This window comes from Urocampus carinirostris, chromosome 2 (assembly GCF_059441175.1).
Source record: "Urocampus carinirostris isolate Australia breed hairy pipefish chromosome 2, RoL_Ucar_1.0, whole genome shotgun sequence".
In the NCBI taxonomy this organism is placed as follows: Eukaryota; Metazoa; Chordata; class Actinopteri; order Syngnathiformes; family Syngnathidae; genus Urocampus; species Urocampus carinirostris.
Window position 1 is genome coordinate 43143499 of NC_142350.1, and position 9646 is coordinate 43153144.

Consider the following 9646-nt stretch of genomic DNA (forward strand, 5'->3'; position numbering starts at 1 on the left):
AGGTTCAGGACCTCCTCCCTGTAGGCCTCCTTGTTCTCCCCTGTTATCATCCCACCAATGTTGTGTCATCAGCGAATATGACGATGATGTTCTCTTGCGGTGAGCCAGTCCTGAGGGTACAGGCAGATGAAGGGTGGTGGCCAAGTTTCACTTGCTGGGGCCGGTTGTTTAATGAGTCCTTAATCCATGAGCAGGTAGATATTGGATCCCTTGCTAGCAATCTTGGAGATCAGGATGCCTGGTCTGATGGAGATGAGCTGTAGTCAATAACATCGCTCCTTTGTCTCCAGGTGGATCAGCGCACTGTGAAAGAGCAGTGGTTATTACATTTTCTGTCAATACGTTGTCCTGTATGTGAACTGGTCTGGGTCCATGGTGGGGGAAGACAGGTTTTATTGGGGGGGAGGCCCAGTTTCTCAAAGCACTTTGGTATGACGGGGGTATGTTCTATGGGGTGGAAGTTGTTGGTTGTTGTTTTTTGGGGGCCAGGGATAATGGTGGCAGATTTTAAACAGGCCGTGATAATTGAGTGTTCGAGTGATTTGTTGATGCTGCCTGTGAAGACCTGTGCTAGTTTGTCAGCACAAGCCTCCTGCACCTTTCTTGGCATTCCATCAGGGCCAGTGGTTTTCCTTTGGTTAACAGCCCTGAGCACTCCTCTCACTTTCTTAGGCGTGACCCTCAGGGCAAGCTGGGGAGTGCTGGTAATTGTTGGTTGAGGTGGGAGATGGGGAGTGTTGGTCAGTAGTGTGTTCTGTCGGGGAGGTTGGGGTGGGGGGGGGGGGGGGGGGGGCGGAGGTTGTGTGGCTGTGTGCTGCGCCTGGTCTTCAAAGCGGGCAAAACATTTTCTAGCTCCTCCCTAATGCCGCATTTGAGTCCCTGGCTGACACAGCAGAGCCTTTAGAGTTTGTAATCGCCTGGATTCCCTGCCACCGCTGCTTGGGGCTTGTCAGCTGCCCTTCGATCCTCCTCCTGGAGTCTGCTTATGCAACCATCATGCCTTTCCTCAGGTCAGCCTGAGCCCTGATGCATAACTCTCTTTTGCCGGATCTGACGGCTCCGTCTCTGGCACAAATGAGTGCACAAACCTTGCCAGTCATCCGTGGTTTTTCAGTCGGGAATATTTGAATGTTTTTTACCACTGGGACTGATTCATTGCAGTGCTTGTTGTAAGACAGACTTTTATATACGTGAATGTCCCCAGGTCCTCATGGTGGAAAATGTACCATTACGTTTGGTCAGAGCAGTCTTCTAGTCCGGGAAGGGCATCTTCAGGCCAGGTGGTAATTGATAGTCTCTGTGGTGGAGATTGCTGGCTGAGTGGGGTGTATGCGGGGGGTAGAAACAGGGAGAGATGATCAGACTGTTCGAAGTGGGGGAGGGGTATCGCTCTGTAGGCATGTTCTGAATTGGAGTAAAATCCAGAGTATTCTCCCCTCTCCTTGCACAATTCACATTTTGGTAAAATTTAGGCAGCACAATTTTTATGTTTGCCTTGTTAAAGTCTCCGACTACTGTATATTGGATAGGCACGCTGTTGGTCGTTCATGACGTTCACGAGTAGAGGAAGAGTGTATTTTGTGCAAGCGTCCGGTGGTATGTACTCGGCAGTGATGATCACAGCTGTTAACTCTCGGCAGGAAAAAATGAGTGCACCTCACAAACACGACCTCTAGGTCAGGAAAACAGTACTTGTCTAGGACAGTACTGTTTTTACACCAGCCGTCATGCATGAAAATGCAATTCCCACCTCATCTGGTCTTCCCGGAGTTGCTATTCCTGTCCCATCTGTGTAGCGTAGATGCACCGAAGCGTTGGGAATTTGCGGTTGTTGACAAATTTCTTTTATAATTAGGGATCAGAATTTTCCGCGGATCCGCGGATTTCCGCTGTTTTTGAACCCCAAAGGTCATTCCCGTAAATCGTCTAAATTCGATGAGAAAATATTTTGGGGGGGTGACGTATGATACGTGACTGTTTCATCACCCCAAGTTAGCAGTTAGAGATCGCGAGAAAAATCGGCAAAAAGAAGCGCAGCGCATTAGATCTATAACACACAACAAATAGATCGACTCCTACCATTGGTCGATAGGTTCGCTGATAACCAATCAGAGAAGCTTTTGTTCAGAGCATTGGCTTTCTCAAACATGGCGCTCCTTCCGGTCTTTTCAAACGGTGAAATGAGTGTTTGAAAAAGTAAATATGAAAATACTAAGAAAAGAAGACAAGGCTTTTGTCTGCAGCCCCGCTTCTGCTTCCTCTTGCGTCTTCACCTCTTGCGCTTCTCAGACCCGACAACAATCCATGTGGAAACCGGTGTTGTCGCGATCCCCTCCGGAATGTTTTATTCGGGGGTGCAATTTGCTGGAAATGTTTATTTCTTGCTGATCATCAATGCTTATCAGATCAATGTGAGTACAGTGGAACCTCGGTTTTCGAACGCCTCTCAGTTCGAACAAATCGGTTCTCGACCCAAAATTTTGAGAAGTTCTTGCTTCGCTTTTCGTTCAAAAAATCGTGAGTTTGAACGCCGGTACATTAGGGTGCGATGCTGAGCGGCGTACGGGTGTAGATTGCCCCCACCCCTCATGAAGAACTGTTATGACGTGCGCGCGCACTTCTTTTTGCTTTCGCTTTAGATATCGGTGAACGGAGCGTTTTAGCCCCTAATTATGCCTCCGAAGAAGGTCGGTGCAAGCAACAAAGTTGCTACAGGTGAAAAAAGAAGGGTAGTGCGTACAACTATTGCATTTAAGAAAGAAATAATAGCAAAATATGAAGAAGGTGTGCGAGTTTCCCTTCTTTCGAGGGAATAGAGCATGGCTTCTGCAGACCTCAAAGGTAAGAAATCCTGTTCATAATTATTTTCTTTATCCTTTAACCGCTCACCACTTTTTGTGGAGACCCGGGTGCTAAATGATGTGTAAACGACCTGATTTTTTTTAGTTGTACACGTTCGTGTTAGCGTAATCTTTCGTACGGAAGATTACGCTAACGGGAACGTACGATTAGCCTGGGTTAGCTTCGTGTTTACGTTCATGGTAAGCATTCAGGGTGTTGGAACGGATTAAAATGATTTTACATTACTTTTAATGGGAAAAACGATTTTCGAACAGGGTTCTGGAACGGATTATGGTCGAGAACCGAGGTTCCACTGTACATCTCAAGTGTAAATCATTGGGTGACATGATACAAACATTTAAAATACTTCACAAAATAGGAAAACGTGCACTTTGAGAAGCGCTATAAGATGCTGCGTCCTGACACGCCACCAATCAAGCCAACAAGTGCACAAATTTATTACTTTGCTTACATTCTGAGCTTTTCAAAATACATTTCATTAAATTTTTCTTTTATAAACAAAAATAGAAAACACACTTTTAAATATATACATGTTTATTCATAAATGTGAATCGTCACTGCTGTTCTAAAAAGACTGAACTCCAGTTCTTTGTCATTTTTTACTTTTTGTCTGAGTGGAATGAGCAAAACATTGCCTAACTTTTATAATGTGAAAGAACAGAGATCCTTCTTGCCAACAAATGTAATCAGGCAAGCATGACAAGGCTGAGAAGCAGAAGAGGAAAAAGCAGCATCAAGTCAAACAATGACCTGCAGTTTCATCAAAATGGTTTTGAAACGCTCCTAAATAAAGGAAAATTATATACAGTTGAACCTCGGTTTTCGAACGCCTCTCAGTTCGAACGAATCGGCGTCCAACCAAAAATTTCGAGAAATTCTTGCTTCGCTGTTCGGTCAAAAAATCGGAGTTCGAATGCCGGGGTGGATGTTTCGCATCACATTTTTTTACTCCTTTTAATTTTCTCAGGTGCAATTGCACCTCCAATACACTAGGGGACGTCCGAGATTAAACAAATGTGTAGTAAATGGGCGAGTTACAGAATTTCACCACTCCGATGAAGCTGCAGCCACCAGAGTCATCATGACTTTAATGACACTGTCATGAACCACTTCCGAAAAGTGCTAAAAAAAAAGGCAGAAGCAAGTGTCATTGGATAGATATTTTAAGAGAAAAGAACACCCTGCAGCCAGTCATCCGTAGCAAAGAGATTCGAACGTGTGAGCAACCCTCAGACAGAAGAGCTCCCTGAAGTTTTTATGGAAGGGGACTCTCTTTTCAAACAATAATTTTCCTTCCTCCTCCATCCCTCTCACCGTCCATCTGCGCCTTCTGCTGACCACCACAAGGGTAAAAAATCCTATTCACAATTCTTTTCTTTATCCTTCTTTTATTTTTACACGTTCATGTTAGCGTAATCTTTCGTACGGAAGATTACGCTAACGCGAACGTATGATTAGCCTGGGTTACATTTATGTTATTTGTGTCTTAAAGGTAAACAAAGGTAAACATTCAGGGTGTTGGAACGGATTAAAACGATTTGCATTATTTGTAATGGGAAAAATGATTTTTGTGTTCGAACAAATCGCTTTTCGAACAGGGTTCTGGAACGGATTATGGTGGAGAACCGAGGTTCCACTGTAACAGGTCCCTGTTTTAAGCACTTAATTTAACATTTAGTTTTGGGGTTTTAGCGCAGTTGTATTTTTGTAGAATTTCTGGAGTCAGATTTTTGTTGTTGGACTTTTGGAATATTTCTTTAGTAGTATTTTTGTAATCTTTCTGTAGAATTCTTTTTTTAGTATGACAATTGTGCTTTAGTCAGACTTGTATAGTATCCTGGTAGCATTATTTTTGCTGTACGTCTGTACTATTTTTGTAGCGTCACTGTATTTGTTTTTTTTGCAGTATTTCTCTATTACACATTTTTAAAGTATATTTGTATTGATGTAATTGAATTTTTGTGGTATAACTAGTTGTATTTTTCTAGTATTTTGGTAATATTTCCAGTTGTTTTTCCTGTCAAAGCAAAAGCAATTTACAGTTTTTTTTACGACCTTAGGGCGCACTGTGTTAAAAGGCGCAATCTCTGTAGGTGGTTCTATTTCTGTATTTAGCACTACACATGACTCAATGCACGTTAGGGCGCGGGTGCCATCTGCTCCGGCCACGATACAACAAGACACACAAGCATATAAATACGGTATTTGAAAACACAACGGAAGCAAAACTGTCAATTGTTTTGGTTTATTTAAGTATTGGTTACTAAGTAAAACACGGATAAAACACCATAAAAAAAAGGAGCTGGTGCAAAACAGAATTTGATACTCACATTTTTTACAGGTAATCCATATCAAACAAATCGATAATCCTGTTTCTGACCAGATCAGTTTTTGCTCCATCTCTTTTAAAAAGTTTACTTTTTTTTCCATAAGTACTTCCACAAACTATGGACGTGTGTGACGTCACGTGTCTTCTGCTTGTGGGAAACTTGTTGCGTTTACACGGCGGAGAAGACCCACAAGTCACAGGAGATGGCATAGACGTCGCATTTAGTTGGATATTTGATCTCACAAGTCTTTGGTATGACTCGTCCAAGGCTCGAACCTGTGACCTCCTAATCTCGAGGCGGGCGTTTAACCCTGATTCCACCGTACTAAATTGGGTCAGCTCTCTACATGACAGCCAGGGCGCGCTGCATAATCTGAGATCTATTGTGCACCTTATGGTCGTAAGTATAGTTTAGTTTATTAGGTCCCTATTTTCAAGCAATATATTTTATAATTAGGTTTGTAGTATTTCTTTAGTAGTGTTGTTTTAGTAGACACTCAAACAGACATTGGGCATAAAACTGGAACATTTTTTATCAGTCGTACTTTATTTACTTTAATTGGAAATACAGGATTGGTTGAGTTCCCTCGAGGCATTACTGCCTGACGCACCTCCTCGGGAACCTTTGGAATGTTGGTGAACCCTGACTAGGTCATATACTTGGGACAACCCTTGGTTGATGATTCGCTCCTTCAACCCCAGGACATCTCCCAGTAATGACTGGAAATTCAGTACTGTAATGCCCTCGGTCAGGTGTAGGGAAACTTTTTGGCCAAATAGCCATAAAAGCAAACTTTATTTTTTCTAAATTTGAGAGAGCCGCACCATGTTTTTGAAGACAAAATTCAACAAAACCGCTAAACCTGCTCACCGGACAAAAGCACATTTTATTTCACTCCGTTATGTTTGTTTTCATCAAAGCTATAAGTAATAAAATCCCACAGCCTGTATCTCATACCAATATTAACATACTGCATAAAATTATCTCCCTCAGTTATTTAAGTTGTTTTTGTCCTTAAATAACCATTTCAAAATAAGGTGCGAGCAAAGTTCTTTTGTAAAAAATGTCATAAAATACTGCAATCAAAAGGGTATGGTTGGATATCTTTGGCACAGACTGCGCTGAGTGAGAGAGCAAAAGGGGTGCCTTGCGCTGTGTGCAGAGATCCGCCCACCACTATCGCTCACCAGGTTAAATTGCTCTTTGTGGTTTGCTGGCATATTTGGTTGTTTAAGCTTGTTCTGTGGGTTTTCATCATAAAGTATATCAACAGTGAACATACATAGTTTAATGGGATTCCACTTAAAGGGTTTCTTAGCGACTTATGGCAAAACGGGGTATGGTGGTGTGACACCCGGACTGTAAACTGTGTTTGAGAATGTGCCCTACATATACACGTGACCAAATAACTGCATGACAAAGAGTTGGTTTTGCGCGTGCCAGAGATGGCCTTGTATGTAACATTGTAGTAATTATTGCGGAAGGTCCATTTTATCTTTGAGCCAAATGTAGTCATGAAAAGAGCCATACGTTCCCGACCCCTGCCCTAGGTGTTGCTTAAAGGCCCCCAGGTCTTATCCTTCTTCCGCAGCCACAACCAAAATCTGCCTTTGTCTGTGTCCTCTGCCAGCTCCTTTGTTGCTCTCCGGTGCCCAGCTCCTGTTCATCCCAGATCTCTGAGCAGGAGAGAGATTGACAAGCCCACAAAACCCCTGCACCCCACCTCAACTGGGCACACAGTCCCTTTCTAGCCTGCCTCCCCGCACTCGGCTGTCAGGGCTACGTGCCTTCTCCTTTTCCTCTTGTATGCCGCTTCTATTCTCCTCGTCTCAAAGGACAGCGAGCTCCATCAGGAGAACCGCTTGCTGGCTACCGACCACAGCACCATGTCTGGCCGCAATGATGTCTCTGCAATCTTCCTCGGGAACTGCAACTGCCTCTCTCATCTTCCACTCACTGCCTTGGTGACTATTAAAGCCTGACCTCATTCTTAGAGTTATGCAGTAGAAATATATTTTCAGAACTATTTTATTGCAGAAAAGTTCTGTGCTTTTTGTACTGTTAAGTAAACAGTATAATGCAAAACATTTATTTACACTTTACTTAATTCCATAACTTTGTTCAGTGGAAGATTTTTCAGCTGTCACGTTTACTGGTACAGTTTTAAGTGAAATATCACGATCATGTACAGTATCATTCTTAGATGCACTTGACTTGATTTTAAAACAGTTATGTAGAAAGAGTATTTTATTTGCAAAAAAAGGATATTACATAAAGATCTTTATTTTTGTACTGATACAATTTTTACATTGTACAGTTTACTTATTTTCTCTTGACTTAATTTCCATAACTTTGTGCAATGGAATATTTTTCAGTTGACTGTTAGTTTTAGGTGCAAAACCCATATATTCACTGGAGCCATATTTCTCCTACTCTTCTGGGAGATTGATACAGAGGAGGAGATGCCCAGCCCCCTCGCTCAACCCAACTGATGTGTCATCTCGGTGGGAGTCATTAGGTGACCAAAGCCCCAAATTCCAACCCCTAATGCTGAGCACCAAGCAAGGAGGCAATGAATAGCAATGTTGTAAGTATTTGACTGAAGCTCGAACCAGCTACCTTCCAGTCTTGGAGCGGGCGCCCTACCTCCAAGGCCACCGAGCTGGTTAAGGACACCCAAAAGCGATATAAACTTCTACTCACTCTTCTACACCATTCCCCGCTAATATGATGTGGTAACATTCAAGAAAGTCCATAGAATCCACCCATGTAAAATATTTACCCCAAAACTCTAAATATCAATATTATCGATACTTAAGACATACTTGGATCGGATCGATAATATTGTTCTCAGGTACTTCACCCCCCCACCAATTTCCTGAAAGTGGGGCTTCTTTATGTAAATAACGCTCCTCTCACTCACCGAGTGCCCTCGGCCACTGTCTAAGCTTATGCCTGTTTGCATGACTGACAGTCCTACTTTTAGTACCTCTACCTGGCCTGCTGCTGCATTCTGCCTGCCAGATCTCGCATCTGGATGCACATCCTTATCAGAAGCTAAATATGACAGAAGGAAACAGGAAGTGTAGGACGGTGTGGCCTTTTTTTTCCAACAAGAGAAAAAGACAAAGCCATTTGTGTGTGGTGAAGTGATTTTGTACTGTGGCAGATTTACAAAAAACTCATTAAAAAGAGAGGAATGGGCTGCAACTATAAATGTAAACATGTGACTGCTACTAAACAAAAACCTGTCACTCCGGCAACAGAACCAATAAGAGATTATTTTGAAACCTTATTAGCATTAACGGATTACCACATTGTACAATACACATTGCATCATTTGTGGCTTTCACATTTAGACTTTGTCATGATGGGTTTGAACAACTTTTATTGACACTTTTAACAGCAATTAAACACATTCACAATTTCATCATATCACATTCTAACAATATAGATCATTATGGAAATGGGATTTGTTGGAAAAAATAACAAAAAACAATGTGTACAGGGCAATACTATTGTTCAGGGGCACAGCTCTTGTCTTCTCAAGTGGGATTTCTTCCCACTCTCCCAAGCAGCATCCTCCAGTCCTCTGCCCGGGATGCTCAGATGGGTCCTCTCCCTTCTTGTTTCTACCTTCCACAACCACCCGAAGAGCCAGGCCGTTGCTGCCGGGACCCTCACAGTGGAGCTCCGGTTCCCTCCTCCGGGTGGGCGCAGAAGACTCTTCTTTATGGCTGCATCCTAGGCTTGCCTCTCACAGATTGTATGGTATCTGCAGCCATTCGGAGCACAGCCATGCACCGTTTGGGATGAAAGTTATATTATTATTATTAAAGCTTTGAAAACTCTCTCGGTGTATCGTCTTTCTTTGTAAATATGTATAACCATGTATAATATGTATTTGCAACTGTTTATTTTTTAGAATTTATTTTGGACACTTATTCTGATATGTCTTGCACAGGCCAATTAAAAAGAAGGGGCGTAACAAACGCGGGTTGACGGGAAGTGGGGACCGTTAAAGGTGAGTGTTTGTGGACACGGCGGACAATAGTGGACATATATTTCTCCCACCCTTACCTTTGGAAATATACACTTTTTTTTCTTGGATTACTTTCAACGGGACTCGGACTCTGCAGGTCTGCATCAAACCTTAAGTACCGGTATCATTTTCCATTCATTTTGCCGGCTGTGATTTTTGGACTGTGTACTTTAAAGAAGGACTTTCAAACCAAAATTCAGTTTCAATCGCGGGACTTAAAGTCCGGTCTTTTAATCTGGGCGCATGCGGCTTATATACAGGTGCGGCTTGTCTAAGTACAAAATCGGTTTTCCTCCTAAAATGTAGTGGGTGCGGCTTATCAGGTGCGCTCCATAGTCAGGCATTTACTGTAATTCCTGCACTTTATTTCATGTAACTCATCGACGCAGTCAAGTGTATACTAATCAAATCC

General features: G+C 42.6%; 1 long non-coding RNA gene across 2 annotated transcripts; it reads left to right on the forward strand.

Moving 5' to 3' along the window:
• The first annotated feature begins 840 nt into the window (after positions 1-840).
• On the forward strand, positions 841-9043 carry LOC148371955 (uncharacterized). Of its 2 annotated transcripts, XR_015849505.1 has the most exons (3): positions 841-1010; positions 6823-7156; positions 7637-9043. It is a non-coding gene; the product is annotated as an uncharacterized LOC148371955 (long non-coding RNA). The 2 variants fall into 2 exon arrangements; XR_015849504.1 differs by having other exon boundaries at positions 6823-9043.
• The last annotated feature ends 603 nt before the right edge of the window (positions 9044-9646 follow it).